Source organism: Coffea eugenioides, chromosome 10 (assembly GCF_003713205.1).
Source record: "Coffea eugenioides isolate CCC68of chromosome 10, Ceug_1.0, whole genome shotgun sequence".
Lineage (NCBI taxonomy): Eukaryota > Viridiplantae > Streptophyta > Magnoliopsida > Gentianales > Rubiaceae > Coffea > Coffea eugenioides.
Window position 1 is genome coordinate 5,440,298 of NC_040044.1, and position 20,268 is coordinate 5,460,565.

Here is a 20,268-nt window from a genome sequence, read left to right on the forward strand (position 1 = left end):
TTGAGCAATTCAGATACGATGGGTCAGCGAATAACGGCTGATCTATATGGAGCCGACCCGAATGGGACTGGAGTTTGGGCCGAACTCGCAGCGGCTTTTATTGTTTCTGTTCGACGGGCCAATATTCGATTCAAGGCCCATGTCACATTAAAACAACTACGAAAGACATGTAAAATAGGGAGATGGAGGGTACAAATAAAAAAGTTGGAAAACTATATGCAGCTAAATTAAAAGATTAATTTTTTCCAGCTAAATTAAAGTGGTGGTATATAATCAGAATTCCAAAAGCCTCTATAGATAATGTAAAAGTTATTAAAATACAGTTTGGCTAAATTTATTATGCACTCAACGCATTTTTCGATTTTTAAACTTTTCGAGAACGTTCTAAATCACCTTTAAGCTGTACGGGAAAAAAAATTAAAAAGGAACCAATTTTCTCACGGATATATTACCATTTGATTACATATTCTTAACATGTGGAATATCGGTAATTACTCCATTTAAGCAATTTGATTTATTCTCAAAATGGTGTTTAAACTTTTAATTGCTAATCTATTACCATTCATTTTGTCACACAAAAGATATTTAATTTTCACTAAGGATATGCATATTTGTAGTTTGGATCATGGAATTTCTATAATTGGCTTAGTAGTCCTACCGCCTGCGGACAATTATAGGCGTCGCCCCAATTGTTAAACCAAAAAAGAAAAAGAGGAAAATGCATTTGTCATAATTGAAGGATTAATATTTGGTGAATTATAATATGATAAAATTTTTATTATATGTTTAATATGGTTGAAAAGCCCAATATTTTTCATAGTAGTTAAAAAGTGCATAAAATTAAAATTTTTTAATTTCAATGCACGAAATTTAATTACGTGACACCCTAATGGAATTACTATCTCTTTTTGAGGATATGAAAGTCATATATAACTATCATTAACAATATTCAATTCAATAGAGAAGCTTTTATTTACTTTGACTGAAAGATTAAGGAACGTCAATGCACGAATTCTGTAGAGATCCCAATAACTAAAGCCAAACTTCCTCGAAATCAATGCAATGTACCCAAACTTCATCCCGATAATTATTTTTCAAACTTTGACAAAATCAATATAGTTTATTCAAACTCCACGCCTTAAAGTTTGAACAAAATCATGAAAGGGCACTAAAAACAAATCAAGATTTTTCAGATATATTATATATGTAAATTGCAATCTGATCTATTAATTCTAGTGTATGTTTAATCGGCCATTAGGACAATGATGTAAATTAAATCATGCTGGATAGTTTTCAGCAATTCGGGAATAAAATTTTGCTTTTTATAAATTAAAAGAAATCAAGATTTTATACCTTTTGTAATTTTGAAAAGTTGATCATGATCAAAGACTCTAATCTTTCTAGCTTTGAAATGATGCCTGGCCAATTGATTTCCATTTTTGATTTGTACTACTATATACTTAACAAAGGATTTACTCCAAAAAGTATACGAAGGTAGAAGCTTCACTTTTTTGTTATTTTATGCAGAAATTCCATAATCAAGTAAGTATCACCAGAATTTTGACTTACCTGTAATCTAAAGACGTAATCATTCCCAAGAAATCAACAATCTGATCAAAGCAATATATAGGCTCCTTGAATATATGTTGTAGTAACAGTTTCAGTTGAAGTTTATCCCTCTCGCTGGGAAATTAAAAAAGTTTCATATCAACAATTTAATTGATCCCGAATCATGGAAATTCAATATTCAAGTGGCAAACTAATTCACAAAATTATATTTTAGTCCATTTATTTTCTTGGATAAGTTCTCAATTAGGCGCTTTAATAATTTTTTTTTTCTGTATCTTATTATCTGATGAAGGAGCCAGTATTAATGAACTTTTAAACTATGATGTGTACGTGTGTGAATGCAATTATTCTCATTCTCCAGTCCGGATTCTTGACTTTCTAGAGACTTGCGAATGAGTGATTATAGCATTAGTGTCTTCCCGCATTATCTTTGGGAAAAACACCAAAATAAAAAGAAAATAATTGTCAAATATACGGGCAAAAACAAAAATGTGGATGTGATATGCATTACTGAAAACAAAGAAATAAAAAAATTGTGTATTAGAGAAATGTTAATGTCACACTCAAGATTGTTATTTTGGAATAAGAACTCAGTGCAATTGCGTTTTGTACAATTCTGTCCTGACATTGCACATGTTTAAATTTTTGATATATAAATACATCATAATGTAATATTGAGTATATATTAAATATTTTATTCATGTACATCTTTTTTATTTTAAATACAATAATGTAATATAATTGTATATCAGATAGTGTAAAAGTACAACAATTTGAACCGTAACGAACCCGACCGTCCGTTATTCTCACTCCTTTTATCACTTTTTTCCCTCTCCAAAATTTGTCATGTTACAGGTGAAAAGAATCGTAAAGGAGTGTGAACAACAATTTTTTGAGTGCCACTAACATAGCCTCTCCCTCTTCGCATCTTAAATTTTACTCTTTCCTTGCTAAAAAACAAAATTTTCCGTGTATTAAATATGTTAAAGTTATGAAATTAGAAAGACAATATTCAGTTGACGGAATGGCCAAAATTTGTTTAACACATAGATGCACATAAAGCAAAAACGAAAAATTGAAGAGAGAGATTCTTGTCAAAGTTTTGCCTTCAGAAGAGGCCAGCCACAGAAGGGACAAGCATATTAATATGTGACAAAGGTGGAAGTCCTCGGCCAGTTGAAGAAGCTGGTGATTAAAAATGGTAAAAAAAAAAAAAGTTAAATGAAACAACTCTTAGAGACTTGAAAGTATACCAAAAGTCAGTCTGTCTAACGTTAAATGCAAACTCTTTGACAAAATTAGCTAATTTCCCAAAAGTTCTTTGAAGTTTCTGAGCAGAACCAAGAATTCTTTTTCCTTCTAAGTCACCGCCAATCTTTATTGCATGCATGGGTGCACGCATTTGATCATATCATCTCGTCAAAACAAACCAAAATTTCATCAAATTTAGAAATTCAATATCTCGATCAACTACCATTCAATCCCTCCGTTTACCTTTTAATTATTACCCTCTCTCTTTCAATTCTTTATATATAGCTGCTAGACATCTTTTATACAGCAGACGTACTAGTAAACTATTTACATAAGAAAATGTCACCTAACAGCAACAGTCTGATTTTATGCTTTCTGGCTTGTGTGCTATTCTCCAGCTTCCTGCAAGATTCCCAAGCTTTACATCATTATAAATTTGTAGTGAGTGATATTGATTCTTTTATCTCTTTTTATATCAATAATTTTCTTTTCTCTTGTTAAATTTCTTAACAAATCAACACCTACAAGATTTTACCTGCTCATTGAACCAGCCCTTGTTCAGTTCAAATTTTCTTGCACCATGCACAGGTGAAAGAAGCTCGGTACAGAAGATTGTGCAGCTCAAAAGAGATACTAACTGTCAATAGAAAATTTCCTGGCCCGACATTGTATGCTCACAGAGGAGATACAGTCATTGTGGACGTTATCAACAAAGGAAGCTATAATATAACGCTTCACTGGTACTGATGGCAGGCTAAATATAGTTTTTCTGACTAGAACTCTAATGTTTTTTCATACTATTCTCTTTCCCTCAAAGTTCTTGACAAAAATGAAGTGAATTGAGACTTCAAAAATTTTAGGCATGGAGTGAAACAGCCAAGGAATCCGTGGTCGGACGGCCCTGAATATATCACGCAATGTCCAATCAGGCCAGGCAATAGATTTCGGCAAAAGATCATATTTTCAGATGAGGAAGGAACTCTTTGGTGGCATGCACACAATGACTTTCTGCGATCCACCGTTCACGGAGCTATTATTGTCTATCCCCGCCGTGGTTTCCCCTATCCATTTCCTAAGCCTTATGCAGAAGTCCCTATCATATTAGGTATGAGTTTATGATCCCCCATGTTACTTGTATACATTCTTTTCCTTAACCTTATGTAGAAGTCCCTTTGATATTGGTACGAAGTTTTTGGTTGTTCAAATAATCAGTTTTTGCAATACTAATTAGTTACATATTCAGGAGAGTGGTGGAAGGAAGATGCAATGGTAGTGTTTGAGGATTTTGTTAGAGGAGGAGGCCAGCCAAAAGTTTCTGATGCCTATACCATAAATGGTAGGCCTGGGGACTTCTATCCATGTTCCAAACGTGGTAGGATTTCATATTATCTCCTTTTACCTCTAATTCAATCGTGTACGCTTTCACTAAACTTGGTTAATGCACTATGATCATCTCATAATTAATGAAGCACTAGAGACATTGAGACGACTATATATACATATCCATCTTAATTGTCCCCTAATAGCCAATCACATTATGTTTATTATGTTATTACCCACTGTACAAAGATTTAAACCTGAAGAAAGAAATTTTTCTGTGGGTAAAGTATAGAGGTCTTCTCTAGCAATTTTTGTGGAGGACAACTTACATCCACAAGGGACGCTTTTACTTTTGGCTTTAATCAACTTAAGTAACAATTCATTTCATTTTCTCTTTTTCCTTTCAACCTCATTGTGGCAGGAAAATTTAAGCTAAAGGTCACGTACGGGAAGTCTTATCTTCTTCGGATAATCAATGCCGCCCTGGATGAAATTCTTTTCTTTGGTATAGCAAAGCACAAACTCACTGTTGTTGGCACTGATGCTAGTTACACAAAACCATTGACAAGGGATTTCATCACAATAAGCCCTGGCCAAACCCTGGATTGCCTGCTCTTTGCAGACCAAAAACCAGATCACTATTACATGGCTGCGAGGCCATACGTGAGTGGCATTAATGTCACTTTTAGTAACACAACCACCACAGGAATGGTAAAGTACAGAGGAGCAAGACTGCACAGTCGATTTTCTTCATCGCCGCCCCTAATTCCATACCTTCCTTGCTTCAACGACACCTCCGCGGCTGTAAATTTCAGTGGAAGCCTAAAAAGCTTGGCAAGCAAAGACTATCCAGTTGATGTCCCATTGACAGTGGAAAAAAGATTCATGTCAACTGTCTCAGTCAACACATTCCCGTGCCCAAATAAAACGTGCGACGGACCCAATGGGACTAGATTGGCAGCTAGTATGAACAACATAACATTTGTTACCCCATCATTCGATGTACTTGAGGCATATTACTATGGCATTCGAGGAGTTTTTGGGAAAAATTTTCCTGATCGTCCTCCGTTTGTGTTCAATTATACAGCTGATTACCTCCCTTTGGAGTTACAGAGATCAAAAAGAGGGACAGAAGTTAAAACAATCAAATACAATTCTTCAGTGGAGATAATTCTTCAGGGAACAAAATTAGTCGCTGGAATAGATCATCCCATGCATCTTCATGGATATAGCTATTACGTAGTTGGCTGGGGATTGGGGAACTTTAATGAATCAAAGGATCCTATGAACTATAATCTTGTTGACCCTCCGCGGCGTAATACCATTGCTGTCCCCAAAAATGGCTGGACCACCATCAGATTCCGAGCAGACAACCCTGGTAAGTCCCATCCCGGCCAGTTAATTTCCACCTACTAAAAGAATATTTGAGAACTTAATTATGGGCTCGGTGGTCTTGCTGTTGATGTTTTTTCACCAAGTCATTTGTACACATTTGAGTAACACTACTGTCTTTTGTACTACATTACAGTTACTAAATTTTTCCCTTGGATAATATATAGGGGTTTGGCTACTGCACTGTCATCTTGAACGTCACATAATATGGGGAATGAGCACTGTTTTGATCGTCAGAAATGGGAAGAAACCTGAAGAACGAATTTTGCCACCTCCACAGGACATGCCAGCATGTTGATTAGGTGAAGAAGAAAAATAATGCCTAGGAAATAATTAATGGCCCAAGATTTCTTCTTGTTTTTGTTTGAACCTTGGAGAGATTAAACTTTGGGGTTTGGTTTCTTTCATCAGTAGTTACATTAATTTACATTGGTTGTTCTTATGTTGGAATACTAATTTGGATAGCATATCCAGATTTTCATGATGTTTGAGCTCTTAGTATTGAATTTTCAATGTTGCGTTGAATAGCTGTGGTTAGAAAAGATAGATCCAGATATATCTTCAAGCCAGATTTTTTTAGAGACGTCGTGAAGCTAATTGATTTCTTTCTTGCCCGCCTAAGTCATTTAATGACAATAATGATGGATTTAATTTTATAAATTAGCACGGTCTGGTGCAATAAAAATTGGACTTTTTCATCATATTGTTTGCAAAGCTGAAACTTGCAATTTAATTGCTGAAATGTCCAAAGGATTATAGATTAGCGTTATATTAGAGATGCAATGCTATATATATCGATAGAATGATACTTTGAATGGAGATAAAGTGTGAAAAAGTTAGTAACCAATTAAGTCAAAAGCAATTACATGTTCTATTTCAATTAGCAATCTTGAATTCGTTGGGTGATTTTGGAGTAGAGAGTATAATTGAGAAATCATGAATTCGAGCCCTCCCACTCATACTATAAGAAAAAAAAATTAATTATTTGAGACAAGAACGTTCAGATGTACTGTATTAATCATTTGGCTAACCACCTGTAATTGGTCCTATATTAATAAATCTTCTTTGCTATTAGCATTTGCTTTATAGTTGAACTATTCCTGAAATTCACAAAGCTTGAAGTGTTGAAATTCCAGTCGTTGCAAACTGATAAATTAAATCAAGTACTAAGTTTTATGAAATTAGCTAGCTAGGGCATGTTATCATTCACCCCACATACTATCATTCACCAACTTTTTCTTGATAGTCTTAATTAGAGTCACCTTAACCAATTTCTGAACACTTTTACAGGGAGTGAGAGCTATTAAAGGAATATGAATATGATGTCTTTTCAACTACCGCACTTACTCCCTTATGCTGGATACTTTTGACTCCAGGACTTGGAAGGTGTGAATTAGGTGACTTTAGAAGCAAATATCATCTATACATGTTTGTAAGAAAAACATAGAAAAAACAAATTGAAAGAGAAAAGGATGCATAAATGGCAAAAACTTCTTAATATACATGAACCTGAATTTGCTTCCCAGCTGTGCATTAAATTTTTGTCTCACACGCCTTAAAGTAATACAATTAAAGACAACAAGCCATTGATAATAGAGGGACAAGGTTTTTATTTACAGTTTGTCTAACAAGCCCTTGATAACAAGTTTAAGGGCACCCGTTAAAAAAAAATCCTTTTGTTTATCAGTTGGAGAAAAATAAGGCAATGAGGGGAAAGAAAAAGGAATAAAAAAAATTAATAATCTTGGTAACTTTTTTTTTTTGTTTTTGGTAAGCACAATCTTGGTAAAGTTATGGACTCCATTTAGAAATCCACTACAAGATAAGCATGTGATCAATGTGTACCAAAAAAAAAGGAGCAAGCCCTCCGGTTGTTGAAGGCTGTCATTGATGAATTTTGGAAACAAGAACCAAAAATACAAAAGAAGTCTTAATTGAGAATTGAAGTATCCCAGAATTAATTTTTTGTTTTATATGCAAACGAAACTTGTTGACAACATTAACTCCTTCCCCTGAAAATGGTCCAGCTTCAACCAAAGGAAACTTAGAAACCTGTTTTCTTAAGTCAATCAATTTTTGATCAGATCATTTGATCATTTAATGTAACGAGGCCAAGATGAATTAGATAGATATACTATCTCCATCAACCAGCAACAGAAACCATCCATCCATCAACTAAATAATTACTCCCTATCTTTCGTTTCCGTATAAAACTGTGGAAGACACCTTAATTGTCCACTGCATCGCTTGCTACGAACAAGAGATACAAGAATCTTGGTCCAAAAATGTCCCCTAGCTGCAAGAGTTTCACACTATCTCTTCTTGCTATTCTGCTTTTGTCTAGCTTCCTCAAACATTCCCAAGCATTTGATCGTTATACATTCGTTGTAAGTGCTGCTCATTTTCTTTTCTTCATTGTTTTCCTGGTGGATTAGTACGTACTTCATCATCAGGTAGCTAAATTTTTCAGTTTGACACAGGATGTGGATCCTCATTCTAGAATACTAGATAGATACAGACGGGGAATTCCTGAACTCGGGGGCTCCTCATTCTGTATTGCAATTAATTCTTAAATAAACCACCTCGTTCGAGAAAATTAATTTGTTGTTAACATTTGATAAATTTTCTTAATATGTTAATTGATGAGCATATATATTGCGATTGTCAATAAATTTGTGACTGTATACAGGTACGCGAAGCTCGGTACGAGAGATTGTGTGTAGCTCAAAGACGATACTAACTGTAAATGGAAAATTTCCTGGCCCGACATTGTATGCTTACAAAGGAGATGAAGTAATTGTAGACGTTTTCAACAAAGGAAATGAGAATATAACCCTTCACTGGTATGGTATATAAATGTCTAAGGTTTCTGTTTTTTACCCTGTAGTTTTACCTAATTTTCCAGAGACCTGGTCAACTTTCACAATCAGGCAGATTCTTCCATGCCGGTTGGTAATTTGGTTCAATATTTATTCTTAAATATTTTGATTAAGTAAAAGGACGTACAATATAATACTCTGCAACTGCATACATCCACACATGTGCTTTTTCTTAAAAAAAAAAAAAAAAAGTTAGTAAGAGGGGAATAGGATTTAAGAAGCGAAGATGGCGATGGGGCAGAAGGATGCATATGTAATATGATCGTATCTTTATATTAGGGGTAAGAGAAATATTTAGATTATTTAAAAATCAAATATAAAAGGGTAATTAGAATTGAGAAGAACTATAAAAGGAGCAAACGAAGAAGGGAAAAAAAAAAGAATAAATCATTATCACAATATTGTTATCTATTTGTATTTGCTGCTTTTCTTAGCCTTATTATCTTCTTTTCTATCTATGCAAACAAAATAAGGAAAATTTTTTAAAAGTATTTATTTATTTGCATATTTTTCTTCTTTATATGGAATTCCTTTACGTTATCACCATTTCATCAGAACTATAAGTACATATGGTGACCGTAGGAGTCATAAATACCATCATCAATTTCATAGCTATAGATGTATAAAATTTAATCAAGAGTTAAATATCTAGCAAAAATCGTTATAGGTTCTTATCTGCATAATATTCAAACCTATGGGGGTAAACTGAGATTAAGTTAAAGCTCAGGAGGGGAAAATGAACAATTATGTATATCCACAATGGCAATGCCACGATTTTACGACATGGTCAATGGCAGCAACCTAATTTTCAGGGCTTAGCTGCTGTTATATCAATTTTCTTTATCTCCTTTTTTTTTCATCATGTTCTTGACAATAATTACAGTGAACTAACGACCTTTCAAGAATTTGCAGGCATGGAGTGAAACAGCCACAATATCCATGGTCAGACGGCCCTGAATATGTGACACAATGTCCAATTAAACCAGGCAACAAATTTAGCCAAAAAGTCATATTTTCTGAAGAGGAAGGAACCCTTTGGTGGCATGCACACAGTGATTGGTCGCGAGCCACCGTTCATGGTGCTATTGTTGTCTATCCCTATCGTGGCACCTCCTACCCTTTTCCCAAGCCTCATGCAGAAGTTCCCATCATATTAGGTAGTATGAATCGATTTGATCTCCAGGGTACCTGTTTGTTTAGATTGATCTTCTTTTTAACTTGCCGGGTTTTATGGATTTGTCCTTGATTTTGAATATTTAGGAGAGTGGTGGAAGGAAGACATTAGGTATGTTTTTCAGGAATTTGTTCAATCAGGAGGACAACCTATAAATTCTGATGCTTATACCATCAATGGACAGCCTGGAGACCTTTATCCATGCTCCCGCAGTGGTAGGTCCACAAAGCTAATTTTTTTGCTATGGCTCTGGAACGGTTGAATTTGATTGCAAGACCGGGACTTTGATTGGTTCTTTCAATCTTTGATTAATCAAAAATTAAAATTGCTGGCTTTATAGTGTCCTCCTCAAACACTAAGAATTTAAAAGTCTATAATTGATACTGGATAAAGGTAAGGTATATAGTGTTTGCATTTCTTTGCTACATATGGTGAAAGTCGTCATCTTTCATACTATCCAACTTAGTGATTAGCATTGGTGAAGATGGTTAATTATCTTATAAACCATTCGACTTGAATAGTGATTAGCAGCAGGATTGAATTCAGAGCAAGCCCAACTACCTGCAGAATTTGATGCATGAACATCAACTGATGTGGTTTTGTGAATTGATATGTACATTATCAGGAATTCTTATCAGTCTTCTTTAAAACTGAAATCCTTTCATCCCCACCACCCAATAATAACTGGATTAAATTCATGTAAAGAAAGAACCATGAGCAGTTATAGTACTGGAATCTTTTTCCATGCACTTACTTGATGGGAGAATAATAACTGGATAATTCCTGTTATCTTGTTTCATTACAGATACATTTCAGCTAAATGTGGTATCTGGAAAGACTTATCTCTTTCGGTTAGTTAGTGCTGTTATGAACGAAATTCTTTTCTTCGGTGTGGCAAAACATAAGCTCACTGTCATAGCAACTGATGCTAGCTACTCAAAACCACTGGCAAGAGACTACGTTTTAATCAGTCCAGGCCAAACCCTGGATTGCCTTTTCGTCGCTGACCAAAAACCTGATCGCTATTACATGGCTACAGCCCCATATGTGACCGGCGTTAATGTTCATTTTGATAACACATCCACCACAGGAATAGTGAAGTACGAAGAATTCCCGAATCAGGCTCCATTTTCGTCCCCTCCACTTTTTCCATGCCTTCCTTCCTACAATGACACCTCTGCAGCTTTTAACTTCAGCGGGAGCCTCAGAAGCTTGGCAACCAAAGACCACCCTGTTGATGTCCCCTTGGTAGTCGACCAAAAATTTATGGTGACTTTATCAATCAATGCAATGCCCTGCCCAAATACTTCTTGCGAGGGACCAAATGGAACCCAATTGGCAGCGAGTATGAACAACAGAACCTTTGCGAATCCATCGCTTGATATACTCCAGGCATATTATTATAAGATTCCAGGAGTATACCGCGAGATTTTTCTGAAACATCCTCCATTTGTGTTCAATTACACAGCCGGTTACCTTCCTTTGGAGTTGGAGATATCGAAAATAGCAACAGAACTGAGAACACACCCCTACAATTCGGCGGTGGAGATTGTTTTTCAAGGGACAAATTTAGTTGCTGGAATAGATCATCCAATGCATCTTCATGGATACTGTTTCTACGCTGTTGGCTGGGGGTTAGGGAACTTTGACCAAACTGAGGATCCTCAGAAGTATAATCTTGTTGACCCTCCCAAACGTAATACTATTACCGTCCCTAAGAATGGCTGGACTACCGTAAGATTCTGGGCAAGTAATCCTGGTACGTCTCACCACCTACTGTATATTGCTTCTGATGGAAAGATGTAGTAACTTAATCTTGATTAATTTGTGGCTTCCTTCATTTGGTGTATTATACTGATTTCCTACTAACAAAACTGGTGGAAGGAAAATCACCTCAAGTCGAAATGTTATGTTACAGCCATCCTTGGCATTTTCAACAATTTTTCATGGCCAAATGACTTAATCTTGAGATTATCTTTTTCTCATGAGTAATAATCTACAGTGCCTTGAGAGTTTTTTTTTTTTTTTTGTAATTTATCGTACAATTTTTAGAACAAAAAATCTGTTTTACGACCATAATTCATAAAGTTAATTGTTTATTCCTTTATTTATTAACCATATAGACTAAGGGCGGAAGCCCGGTGTCCACGTCGGACGTGGTCGTCCTCCGCGTGCCGGCTGGGGATTCGTTTGTTTGATGGTGCTAACTTTTTTCCCTTAGCCTTTCCTTCCGTTTGTTGATGTGGTGGCCCGGTTCCTGGTCAAACAGTCACGCGGTTGTTTCGTAAATCGTAATGTCTTGTCTTCTTCTCTTTGTTGGGCTGGGAGGTTTGTTGATATTACGGTTTTAGCCCTTTGGTCTGCAGCTATTTACATCCCGACCTTTTGTTGTATTTTTGAGTTCTTTTGTTCTTTGAGGGGTGTGTTGGTAATGTAATGTTTTGTCACATCCAGTCTGCTTAGCCAGGAGTTCAGCCTCTGCGGTTCTGCTGAAACGAGCAACTGCTCCACCAAGTCTACCCATTTCAGTTCCAGACGTCCTCACTGGGAGATTGGTGGCGAGTTTGGTCGCCTTCACTTCATCTTCAATTCTTCTCTTCTATTCCCCTTCGTTTCTTGCTTCTTCCTCTGTTGTCAGAGAGCAGGTGAGCTGAGGGGAGTGGTTGTACCTTTGCAGAGCACCGATTGTGGTATATCTTCTTTGTCCTTCATTTTCTTTTCCTTTTTTTTTTCTCTTTGCCCTTTTCCAAACCACACGATTTTTCTTTTGGTCGCTGGCTTTAGTCTTATCTTTTGAGCTTCCGCACATTCTCTCCCCCCATTTTTTCCCTTTTTTCTGTCTCTTCTCTTCAGAAACTGATGGTCCATTACAAAAAAACTCAGATCAGGTGAAATACAAGCCGAAAAGAAGAAAAGCCTAAATCCATGGAAGCTTATAACAGTAATGAAGATTTCGCAGTAGGATGCATACTCTCCATCAAGACCATTCATCCAAGTCTTGACCTTTGACCGCTCATCCAACATACTTGTTCTTCATATCCTTCTCCTTCTGTTTTTCAAGATTTTCCCTTAAACAGTTTCATTTTTTCTTTTCAGTATTTTCGCATGCATTTACAGTATTTATTATGAATTGGTAATTTTCCTTGTGGGTTTTGAAATTCTTTAGCTTTGAATTTGAAGAATACAAGAAGGAATAAATTTAGGGTCAGGGCCAAAGAGGAATATTAGGGTATTGAAAGCCAATCACATAAGAGAGTTTAATTTTTTGGGTCAAGGTGAAGACCTCTTGATCTGAAGAAATGTTTTATTGATCTTAATAATTTTCAAGCCACAGAAGATTCTGCTATTAGGTATTTTGAATTAATTTTTTTAAAAAATTTCTGACCAAGTTGTGGATTTGGACTATTTTGTGATTATTGCGGTTGATTTTATAAGTAGCATTTTTTAGGCAAGCTGAGTTGGAGGCTGAAAGATTTGGGATTAGTGTTACAGCTGAAGCTCAGAGCTCAGAGCATTTTTTATGCTCTGTTCAAAACGTAGGTTTTTATGTTTGTCATTTCTTTATTGCTGTTTCTTGATCTTCTATTAGCGGTTTGACTTTCTCAATATAATTTTTCAATATATTTTATGTAGTTTTTTCTTTCCTCTTGTTCTAATTGAAAATATTGGTTCTTTGCAGTCTTGACTTGTTATTTCTATTTTGTGATAAATAAGTTCTGGTAATGCTAGTGCTGTTATGACATCCAATTGTTGACAAAGAGCAAATTTTTGCATGAACTAAATGGTATGTTATTTCAAAAATTAACTGTTGTTATACAACTCCAAGGGTTTATCGTCAAAAAGAAATCTTTACTAATCAAAATAATTGTTTCTAATGAAAGATCATAGATGTTCAGTAGATAGTATGGCTTCCATTTAAAGGAACTATCAGGTTTGAGATTCTTAATTTCATAAAGTTCATGGGACTATTGGAATAGCTTAACCTTTAGCATCAGATGCATAAAACAACTCCATTTCGGAAGTAGTGTTTGATGCAGAATTGGAGAGCAAAACTGCAAAACAATCTTGTTCCTGTGCGGAATCTCCTTTTTAATTCTTCAAATGCCATTGTGCACTATATGAATGTTGTGCGCAGAACAAATCCATCCATGTTGTCTAAATTCATTAGAAGACTAACATATTTCTTCTTGCTACCTCTTTGCCAACGCCACTAAGAAAGAAGTCAGAAGATGGTTAAGGCTTTTTTTTTATAGCGAAACTGAAAGAAAAGAGTCAAAAGTATACACTGATATAGTTGCTGTTACGTGATTCTAGAAAATGCAGCATTTAAACTAAGTCAGGCTATATTCCTTTCTTGCCCTGGTTATCCAGTGTTATTTTGGGTCAATTTACCAATTGAATCTCAATGGTTTACTCGTTCAATCCTCATCTGAAGTGATTGATAAAATTTCAATGTCAAAGGAAACACGTCAATGCTTCTGAATGGCAGTCTTCTACTTTCAACTTTGGTTTTTAGTTTTCATTTCTTCATATAGGAATCTGGTTAGAATCATTTCTTCAACTTTGGTATTTGAAATATGAAAGGTGCAATTCCCTAAATAGTCTGTCTGCTTGTTTAGTTTACGGATGAAAATGGACAGTGGCAACATGTGTGGCAGACATCATGGGCTATTAGTACGCGATTTGTTGGAGGTATTATCATGACTCATGGGGATGATACTGGCTTAATGCTTCCACCTAAGCTGGCACCTGTACAGGTATTCAAAAAGGTCTTCTTCTGGTTGTTTGTTTTATTTCTCTGATACTAATGTTTGCTATGGGTTATCTATTTTGATCGGAAAGGTTAGCTCTTCAGCTCTTTTATGATCCATTGACCCTTTCAAATATGGTGGAAAAAATCTCATTTTTTCTCTACGTTCATAGTGTTGCTATATCAATTAGAACATTTCCCATGGGTTATTAAGTAGTTTAGCTAAAGTCTCATTTTTACTCTAAAGCTTGTAACTCCTGGAAATGTTACTATTGCATTGCTGTAGAGAGCTCAGATTTTTTAAGTGTACAATGTTGAGGACTCTTAAATGATAGGGAAGGTGGGTATATGATTTCTGAGGTATAAAAATTGCTAATGAGTCAGGAAATCCTGAAACAAGGTCTCTGACCCTAGGCTTGAGAAATCTTGAAGGTTTCTGAACCTCCCGGTTTGGCTTGCCTCTCCGTGTTCTGTAATTTTGTTTTTCAGAATTAGTTATTTGTATCATTTTAATTTGTTGGTTTATTCCTAATACCAACTTACTATTCTTGTTCCATGTTTTTCCTTCTCATTTTACTTGAAATCTATGCTCTTTTTTTCACATGTAAATGCATATTTTTCCTTGGCATCGTTAACGCAATATTTTGTGTTGTCTCTTTCTTTTTGGCCGCTTGGCAAATTGATTCGATAATATTCTTAAATCTTAACTGAATTCTTTCTGCATTTAGAAGCTTGATTTTATTTTCTTAAATTTGTTTTCTAACAACCTTCCATTCTTTGTTTGCTCCCTGCATAATCAAATGCCGTTTATTTTTATGTGATATTGTGGTTTTTTTTTAATTCTTCTTTTTCCTTTGCTTGCATATAGTTTTGGGATAATTTGTTGTTTATACATTTTCCCCTTTCCTTGCTTTGTTTGTCAAACCTGTCATTCTATAATTCTTTAGGGGCCTATTATTGGTTGTAAATGATGGGTTGTCCTGACTACTTGATGTGTATTGTGTATAAATTTGTATTTAATTGTCTGTGAAGATGGCAACTTATGTGCCATAACCTATTTTTGTTTAGTGGTTTTGTTATTCTGTTTTATTTACTTTAAAATCTCACATGAAAAATGCTTCTTTACTAAAGTGAACAATTCTGATTCGTACACAACTTTTAGGATATTTCTGAATTGTTGAGTCTTGCATCTGTTACTAGCTTATATTTCCAAAATGCAAAACTTTTATGTGTTTTTGTTTGTGGATTTAGGTGCTTCTTCAAACACTGCATTTGGTTGGTAAACCTCTCTTCTGCACTCCTTCAAGAAGTGATAGCTGGTGTTAACAGGTATGCTTTGTTATTCAATCGTTCTTTTTCTTGTGTTTCACTTTGACATCTCAGTGGCTTTTTTTGCTTAAATTAAAAGTGGATTAAAATCTTGGAGGTTTCGCCATACCCAAGGGACGGACAGTATTATTTTGGATTATAAGTGTTTACTTAGGCCTCAAGAACCCCAAGATTTTAAGTCTTCGAGGCTAGAAATCTTTGTATTCACTTGAGAGGTTGGATGCCTCCCTTCCACTTCATTCGTGACTTCTTGTACTAAGGCATGAATTTGGGTCTCATATCTATTTGTCCAGCTTATATTTCCAGAATGCAACAACTTTTATGTGGTTTTGTTTGTGCGTTTTAGGTCCTTCAAACGCTACATTTTACTAAGGCATGTACAATTGTTTTCTTCTTTTTACTTTGTTTAGTCCAAAGCCTCTGTCTCGCCGAGCTCTTCCCTAAGACGCGCTTCCATAATGCTTTTCTTATTTGCTTTAGCTGGATGACTGGAGATGACAGTTGATAGTGGTGGCTTGCCTTTCACTTTTATCCTAAATTGACCAAAGACACGTCTCACCAGGAGGGAATCTGCTTGGATTATTCTCACCAGTTTTAATGCTACTTAAGTTTGTGTTATGTTTAGCCTTTTTCTCCTTAATTAGGTATGTTTAGTCTTTTGATGTATTGTTGTTTACTTTATGTTTCTTTTACCATGAGATCCTTGTAATTTTGTAGTTTCTAAATTTTTATGAAAATTTTCATTTATTGCACATTATTTAATATTTGATTTGAAATTCATTTGTTAGCTTGCTTATATGCAGTTTCAATGTATTGATGTATTCAAATTTTGGTTCATAGCTTGTTTTCTTCAACATGTATATAAAAGGGGGAATGCAATGCCTCAAGAGGGTGCTTGTGTTGCTGACGCCGCAACATGTGATTGGTTGGAGAGTGTTCGTCCAAGCCTTTCTTAGGTTCCCATTTCATTTACTTTTTCATTCTTTTTAAACGCAGATGTGATTGATTGAAGAAGGTCACTTGCTCTCCCATTTCTTTTCCTTGTTCATCGCCATTCTCCTCTCTCTCTAAGCCCATCTCTCTGTTTTCTTCTTCATTTTCCTAAATGCCCCCAAAGCCCTTCTATCTCTTTTCTTCTCCATAACCGGCAACATCAGGACCAAAACAGATGGTATTTTTTTTCCTTTCCCTCCCTGAATTTCTCTAGCCTTTTGTGTTTCTTTTTAGCTTTAGTTGTCTAATCTAATCTAATCTAATTGGTATATATTTTTTATATTGCAGGTGAAAATTTTCGAATCTTTTCCACCATTCTTGTGAGACTGAGATTTTTTCCCTTTTTTTTAATTGGGTTCTAAAACACGTGGTTAGCTTTGCTCTTTTTTTCCCCTTTCTTTTGCCTTGTATTCTTCCTTTTCTTGCCATATTTGTATCTTGATTTTGCTGTTGGCCAAAAAGCATTAAAAAGGATTTAATAAATTTGAGAAAGTTTCTTGGAACTTTTCCCGATCTAATGCCTTTATAAGAAATTGTATCTTGATTTTGCTCTTGCCCAAAAAATATTAAAAAGGATTTACTAACAAATTTTATAAAGTTTTTTGGACCAACGTAGTAGTTCCAGAAACCCTATCTCGACATCATCTCCTTCAAATCCCAAAGGGTTGCCGTCTCTTCTCTCGCCGATCCCTTCTCGCTCTCCAAAACAAGAAGTATGGTTGGAAGAATTAAATCCAAAAACAAGGAAATCTGATTTTCTGTCCATGCTTTCTTGAGAGACCGAGGCTGTCAAGAGAAGATTATTATCAAGAAAAATTGTATGTGATTTTGCTTCTTTCAGTTTCATTCTTCCAGATCTCAGTTTTTTCACTATTTTTTTACACGCATTTTTAATAGTTCTCCTGTTACTTATTTGTCCTTTTTTCCCTGGCCTTCTACAGCACCTGTACAAACTTATGTGATTTTCTATTATGTATGGGAAAATTGCTTGGTGTATTTTTTGGTTGTTTTGGATTCATGGGTTGTTCAAAGCACAATGTCTTTGGCTAAAAACTTGGTAATTATTTCTGTGTAACATTTTATAACCTTCTTTTTTTCTATTTGTTTCCATTTTGCATATGAACAATCTATTTTTGCTCATATTTATTGTTGTTCACTTTTTGGGTTGAATTTTATAGGGGTAATGCTTTGTTTTGTATCAGTCAGTCTAAGCCCAAGCTTTGGGCTTTTAGCATAGTTCAGCTTTGGACAGGTAAGCTGTTACACTTTATTTAGCAAAATATCTTAGTCAAATGGATGTGCTTGTATACTAATAATTAGTAGATACCTCTGTTGATTAAGAGAAAATGATTAAGTTTCTGTTGATTATCTTTTCTGCTATTTAACTTGCAAACGGTTTCTTTGTGTCCTTATTTAGCATTAAATTAGATGGACACCGGGCTCTTCATGATGGAATTAGGTATTAAATTTATCGACATATAATAAAGCAAATAATGGCCTTCTACTACTTTTAAAGTGCTGATTGTAACCTTTCTTATTTCACCTTTCGTTTTAATATATATAACTATCTCTATGAATGGAAATTTTTTTTACAACGGTGTCTGTATTGTGTATATAATAATGTAATGGAAAATTGTGTATTTGTAGTTATTGCATGTTTTATATTGTAATTGAAGATTGTTCATTTATTATTTGGCTACACTGGTGCAGTATGCCCCAACCTATGAATTGTACAAAAACCTTTGCCCCATACTTTTGCCTTCAGGGATAATTATATGGAAAAAGCTTGTCTGGCATATAGGTGCATAGATAGACACAGATGTTGATGTTCCTGTAAGTGAAAAAAGTTAGCTTAAAATGGGAGGGCTAATGATAAAAGAAAAAAAAACTATGATATACTTTTGGAAAATATGGTAATTGCTGCTAATATTTAACCGTATAAAGTGGATTTTTGCAGTACCACTCAAGAATGCTTCTGCCATCTGATTAACAAAACTACGTGTTTAGTTATGTAGGAAGCAGAATCGGCCATCCTTGAAGCATTATCAAGATCAAAGCCTGGAAGCGTATGACCCTGGATACTAGATTTTGCACTAACAGTAGCTATGTGATCTCTGTATTACCTACTATAAATGTATATCAGCTCTTGATGCTTTATATCTCACGTGGATGGTGTTATCATGATATTTTTGTTTGGTTTGAAATCTTGTACAACTTGGTCAGTTATTTTGTACCAAGAGTTTCCATTCCTTTTGCTACTGATGTATTCAGAGGATAGAATTGTGGCCTATATTAATAATCCTCCTCCTTTTTTGGTCAAATGCAATTTATCCCACTAAAGGTGATATGTAAGCAGAGTTTCTTTTCATCGGATTTCTTGAAGTTACAGGCTAATGAAAACCTTTTTGGTTATTGTACTACACAGTAATGTGTTTTTTGGTCCTTGGATTAGTTTGAAGTGTAAGATTCTAATAACAAGGAAAAGCCTTGATGCAACACTACACTCTGCATTTTTTTTTCTTCCGGAACAGGTTTGATATGTGATGAGAACCTCTGAACTGCGGTCTACTGGTCTCAAGTTTCATAAATGTACATTATCTCATGCACTCATCTTTCCTTTTATGGGATTCTAGCTGTTGACGTCCATCCAATGATCAAGGGTAGAATTGCATCCAGGCTTGTGTAACTTCCTTTTTCCTTTTTTTGTGTGTGTTAAGTAGTTGACCATCCCCTATGCTATTGATGTATTGACAGGATACATCCTGCATTAGTAATCCTCCTTCGTTTTTGGTCAAATGCAGTTTATCTCACTAAGGTTGATATGTAATTACGAAAACAGGTGATTGGTTGTATCACATTCTAATAACAAGGCCAAGCCTTGATGCAATACTACATTGGGCTGTTTTTTTTTTTTTTCATTTTGAGCTACAAAGTCACAGGTTTTTGTGTACATAAAAAATGTAAGGCAGCATTATACGGTGATATATTATTTTGTTTGCTTTACATATTTACAATGCCCGTATAATTACACCTTTCCAGTACAACTGATTTTTCGCTCATATTCCTATATAATATAGCTCCATTTTGTGCTGCTAATTTTCATTCTCCCCTATATTACTAGCTAAACGTTAACTGGGTGTATACCACCGCGCATAGCGCGGTGTTACCACCTAGTCTTGCATATAGGAGTGTGGTTCATGCACTGTCATCTTGAGCGTCATCTTATATGGGGGATGAATACAGTTTTCATCGTAAGAGATGGGAAGAAACCTAAAGAAAGGATGCTACCCCCTCCACCAGACATGCCACCATGCTGATGGTGATGATGAAGAAGGTGCTTTGGTGATATAATTCACCCAAGATTTATTCTTGTTATTTTGAACTTTAGGATTGTAATTGGGGAATCTTTGGCTATTGAAATTCTTGGACTTCATTTTCATTAGATTCGTTAATTTCGTTATGAGTAGTTTCCAATTAATTTTCAAGTCAATCGTGATTGAAACTGACTGCGAAATGATCTTTGGACATCATTTTCATTGCTGATGAGTAGAGGTGACAAAATGGATAATTGGTTAGATTGTGATGGATTGACATTTCAATGACTTGCTTAT

The 20,268-nt window shown here is 35.2% G+C and overlaps 1 pseudogene; it reads left to right on the top strand.

Annotated features, from left to right (window-relative positions):
* The first annotated feature begins 18 nt into the window (after positions 1 to 18).
* LOC113750261 lies at positions 19 to 19,974 on the top strand (annotated as a pseudogene).
* The last annotated feature ends 294 nt before the right edge of the window (positions 19,975 to 20,268 follow it).